The sequence below is a fragment of the Rosa rugosa genome, chromosome 3 (genome assembly GCF_958449725.1).
Source record: "Rosa rugosa chromosome 3, drRosRugo1.1, whole genome shotgun sequence".
NCBI lineage: Eukaryota > Viridiplantae > Streptophyta > Magnoliopsida > Rosales > Rosaceae > Rosa > Rosa rugosa.
In genome coordinates, this window is record NC_084822.1 from 25105176 (window position 1) to 25110826 (window position 5651).

Here is a 5651-nt window from a genome sequence, read left to right on the forward strand (position 1 = left end):
AAAAAAAAAACGCTCGCTGGATTGAAAACTCGAAAGAGCAGTCCAGGCAAAAATTAGAGCGAAAAAAAAAATCCATCATGGAACTACGTACGACTTGATCCCTTAAATGGGTACGTAGGCAGTCTAGTCTTAAATTCTAGATCCAGCCACAAAATCACATTTTCTCTACCAAAAGGTTGCGATCTAGTGGAACAAAGCCTTGCACCTCTGAGACTCCTTGTATGAGTATAAACTATAGCTGGCGGAAAAAATTACAAATATAGGACAGCTAACTTGCAGTGAAGATCTCATATGTCTAAACTCCAGCTTTCCTTCACCGAAAAAAGTTGTCAAGCCTCGTACGCGCAAAGCTTTCCACGCAGGATGCTTGAGGGGGCAACTGTTGAGACAAAAAAATAAATTCAAAAGTCCAATTTGATTAACTCCTACAAATATGTGGTCGTGGTCTTTCAGTAGAAGTTGGAGGCCAAAGCAACAATACATATTGATATGTCCACCAGATCAATAAAGCAATTTAATTTGAATTGTTTGATCAAAGGAGTTCAAAGCAAAAGAGACGGGAGGTAGACCAAACTAATTAAGTGTGATTGGTTAATTGTTCTCTATGCTTGACGAAGTGGTGTTAGCTCAATGGTTAGAGCACCCACTACCTATGTACGAAGTCATGAGTTCGAGTCATCATGGGGGCAGAAGTGAAACCCTTTGATCCTCTTTTAAAAAAGAAAAAAAAAATTGTTCTCTATAAGATCTTTTGTTTCTTTTGAACGTGTAATCTTATCAACAAGTTTTCAAATAAATATGCAATCACCATAGACTACAGAGGATGTATGAGTCGGTCAAAGAAAGAAAGAAAGCAATCAGCCTCAAGTGAAGGCATCAAATCCGCCTCTTACAAACTCGAGACCGAGTCAAGATGAAAGAGATTTTTACCTATCCAAAGTTTGAATAAACAAAGCTACCAGTTCAAGCTTCCAACGTGAAAATTGGAGTTTTGTTGCTGCTGTGATCATCTTCAAAGTGACAGATTATAGCTTCAAATTTGAATTTAAATTGCATGTTATCCTCATCTCCAACCAACCGTCTGGGTTCTCAGCTGCCTATAAAAAGGCTCAACCTCACGAGCAAAAAGGCAGAGAGGCTAGGGGCAGAAGCAACAAACGAGGAACACCAAAAGAGAGGAAAGAAAGACTAGAGAGCAGAGAAAAAAATAGGCGAAAGCTCTGCAACATTGAGGCACCCAAGAAAGAGGAGAGCAAAAAGGAGAGAGTTCACTCAAGACCGGAGTCCTACAGCATTCCATCCTTAAAGCTTTCCAAGAGAAGCCACACACAGAGAACCACGTTTCAGTAGAAGAAGCTCCATAAGTCACAGGTATATAATTATGATTATCACCTGAAATTACTGAACTTTTCCTTTCATGGTGCAGACGTTGTCAAGTGCTAAGACAACCAATCCATGAAGCATGGCCAAAAATCTCTCTGGAGTGTCTGTTGTTGCTCTCATCCTCATAATCTCCTGCTGGTGATCAAGGCGATTACCACATCAGCAATAACGGAGAAGTCGAGCTTCTGCCCACAATAGTCTCTCTGGCACAAATCAAAACCACAACGCCATTCTTGCCTCACTTTGCTTCTCGATGCCTATATGGCGGTGCGTCCTGCGTATAGGTGGCGAAAGCAAAGTGACCATGATGGTGTCCTCCTGGTGAAGGATTGCTGCTTCAACAAATGATGGTGCTCTCCTGGCAAATAAATGCAGCGTCTCTTTTATTCTTGTCAGTTGTCACCATGGAGCTATGGAGGTCCCCAAGGAGTCGCAATCTAGTGTAGGGTACTCTATGTATCAACAAGAGTATGACTAATCCGGTGGAACACATTGCAGCAGCGAATTCAATACACCTCCATCAAGGTTGTGTTCAAAGCCTTGTTACAGCAAGATGGTGTTTGTTGTCAAAGTTCTTGTCTGCATCTGCACCTGCACCACATATGGGAGCTCTGTCAAATGAGTACAAGCTGATACAACAGGGACGGAGAAGTTAATGCTGCTATAGACGAAGCACGCACCTATCCTACAGCTACTGACGAAGCGGCACCTGTCCTTCTTTCGGATGTGCCATTGAGCAAATAAGAAAAGAAGCGGGTTCTTCCAAAAGCACAGCAATTGATCACTACTGGAGCTTCGCAAAAGCCCTTGACGTACCTGCACACCAGCACAACAAATAAGCTAAAAGTCTACAAGACATGCAAATCACTAGACCAAGTCAAATTCATAAATATAATGCAGTGGCTTTTACGTCAAAAATGATGGTGACCAAGTTGCTGAAAGCAAACAAGTTTTAGATTTTGCAAAGCAATTAATAAAGCATGGACTAATCATCCTTTGCAAAGCCACGTAGTGGCTAAGGGTGTTTGTGTTTAAACTATTCCAAAATGGCATTGGGACATGAGACAGAAGCAACAAAAATATGAAAGCAATTGCTGCATAAATGCATCCTAATCAAGTAAAACAAAATTGGATGAAGACAAAAACTATATCAAGAGCTACGTGTTTCCTTGTTGATAAGGGAGATGATCATGGCATGTATTAGACTCTTGCTTTAACATATGATAAGTGAAGCGGTGGCTTGTTGCCAAAAGATGAACTCGTATGATGCCTCAAAAAGTAAAATATAAAGCTGGGTTGCGAACAAGTTCAATCGAGAAAGGGAAGAAGCAAAAGTCAATAAGACAAAGCTCACCAAGACTACCTCAATCAAATTTTGCAGAGATTGTCTGTGGCCTTTCATCGAACAGTTGGTGGGCATCACGTTCTTATTCTATAAATAAAAGAATGAGGAACAGCGACTCAAAACAGGCTCCCAATTCGTCGGCAACCAAAACAATAACTGCACTCTGCCTTGTTCAGATTTGCCTCAACCAAAATCCAATGCCATGAAGCAATTTCGAAATCCCAAAGTCTCTGACAAGCAAGACAAAATTCCAGAATTTGACTTCTCCAACGAAAGAGTAAAGAAAAATAATCAAAATCCTCACCCAGCTTCGCATAGTGAAGTCGATTGCAAGGTTCAGACAATGACATGTTCTCTTGCCATGAACAAAGGCGCAGAACCATCTCCCAGCACTTTGAGAAAGCTCCTACCCATCTCCAATTCAGTTTTCGTCTTCAACCCCACTTCAATTCATTCAGTGAAGCTCGTGGTCCAAATTGTGTTCTTACTGAGTTTTGAAAGAGGTCTGGAAGAGAAAGAAGAAGCAGAGCAGCTGAGGAGAAAACAAAAAATAAGAAGTGAATTGGAGACTTAGCAGCTGGGCGTCCACCAAAAAATGGAAGCAAGCCCATTGATAAAGGTCTACTCCAAATCTCTAGGGTCTAATCACAGAGCTCGGCATGACAGGTGCACAAATCAAATCAACGGACACTCTACCAAATTGGTTGTCCAAAAGAAATACATTTGACGGGTTCAAAAAAAAATATACACTCATCCGTCAAACAAAAATGTCAGTACAAAACCAGAAATACCAATTCTTATGAACTACAATGGTTTGATCCCTTTAAAGGGTATGTAGGCAGTCTAGCGACCCACTTGATGCAACAGCAACTCCAAACAGAATCCCTGACTCCACCAGTCAAATTCGACCAGTTCCAAATGAATCACTAACTCCAGTCAAATTCTCCAAGCACCAAAAAATCAAATCATTCCCAAATCACACAAAATTCAAAGGCTCTAAACCTTTCAAACTTCCCAAACACAAATCCAAAATAAATGGGTCATCTACCCATTTAAATCTCAAATGCCGGAACTACATGTGGTTTGATCCCGCAAAGGGTATGTAGGCAATCTAGAACCAAATTTATCTAGATGCAATCGCGTCCTAAACACAAAACCGAATCCCTGGTCCACTTCAACCAAATTCGTCCTAAACAGTATTCTCATTCCAAAATCAAGGCCCTCCAATGAGTCATTCACTCATTGGAACTCTTGAACTATGAGTGGCTTGATCCCTCTCCAAGGGTACGTAGGCAACCTACTCAAATATCCGGGTGCAGCCGCAAAAACAAACAAACACACATCCCATCAATTGGTTTCTTCATAAATGGAATCAAAGAATGTTTCCCTGTAACAATGGATCGTAATCAAGAGACACATTCTGTCTTGAATGGGTCGAACCCAAAATAATAAAGCTCTATTCTTTTAATGAATACGAGTGAAATTATGGTGGGTGACATTTTCGCTCACTGTGTGCAAATTTTTACTCAACAATTTCCCACTTTTATTTTGATCAAAATATGTGTCATTTACAAATTCCTTTGCACGATTCAATTTTTCATTTCCAAAACAACCCTTTTCCTATTTGATTTTTTTTTTAATTCTTAATTTATTACACATTCTAAATCCTAAAGAGATACAACCAAACAATAAAAATAACAATTAATGAAATTTTTGATTGATGGAGTTAAAGATTCTATCATTTATAAATTCCTACATATTTCATAATTTTCTCATCCAAACGCACCGTTAAGACTTTATGAATTCCACCAAAATCTAGGGATATTCAATAACGTCTCCTAGCTTCCACAGGTCTCCTAGTCTCATCAGGACTCCATATGCCAACCAGTTTCCTAGTCCAATAATTGGCCGAAATCTTCTTGAAGCTTCCGAAACTTTCTCGAGCGAATCCTTATTCAACAGGGACTCCTTGTGACACTAGGTTTCCCTATCCGACTCGAATTGAGACTCCTGATTTAAGTAGAACTCCTAATTTCCGAGACCTAAGAGTTTGAGTCCAAGTCAGCTTCTGATTTCTACTTCAACTGGGATTTCTTTTCCTTGTCGAACTGGGAGAACTTTCATTTCTTCATTTCTCTTCATTTCTGCATCACTTGTGACTTCCTTAGTCATTTTTGGACTTTGAGACTCCATTTAGCTCCTATAGTATCTTCACAAATATAATGTACCTACAAAACACTAACTAAGTTAAATTAATCAAGTTAAAGGAAATAACTTAGTCAAATATATGGTTTTAAACATTATAAACGTCGCATTATATCAGAAACATCTAAATAAATAAGAGTTAGAGTGGAGAAACTGAATGTTACCCACGGGTTTGGTGTTTTTGGTACCAAACCGAAAGCACAAAAGCTCATTCTAGCCTCCTAGATGCAACACAAGGTCAGAAATGCTTCAAATTATGGTAATTTTGGTTTCTACAAACCCAAATCACCATACAAATCCACAAAACTCTTAGAAACTATGAAGAACAAGGCTTGAATCTATGAAAACTAGAGTGTGACTGATCAAAAATGTATAGATTCTTCGGTTTTATAGCAAACCCAAGAGGCTATACACTTTTCTCTACACAAAAACTCTAAGAACTAACTAAAAGATGAAGAACCAAGAAAAATGGAGAGGAAATGGAGAGACCGCGAAGATGAAATGGATGAAGGAAAGTATAAAAAATGTCCAAAGTGAAGGGAGGGTCTATATAGAGGCCAAAACTGATGAATGGAGAGTGGAGATTAAAGAAAATGAAGAACAAATTTGTAAGCATAAAATGTGGACATAGTCTTTAATTCCACATAAAAATGACTTAAAAACCTATAAATATTTTGGTGGAGGAGCTAAAGTAAGAGTATAAAGGTCATTGTGCAAG

The 5651-nt window shown here is 39.2% G+C and overlaps 1 long non-coding RNA gene across 1 annotated transcript; it reads right to left on the reverse strand.

The window, feature by feature from the left end:
- Positions 1–745: 745 nt before the first annotated feature.
- Positions 746–3290, reverse strand: LOC133739681 (uncharacterized). The gene is made up of 4 exons (XR_009860752.1): positions 3033–3290; positions 2747–2958; positions 2064–2199; positions 746–1974 (listed from the first exon to the last, which is right to left on the reverse strand). It is a non-coding gene; the product is annotated as an uncharacterized LOC133739681 (long non-coding RNA).
- Between the last annotated feature and the right edge of the window lie 2361 nt (positions 3291–5651).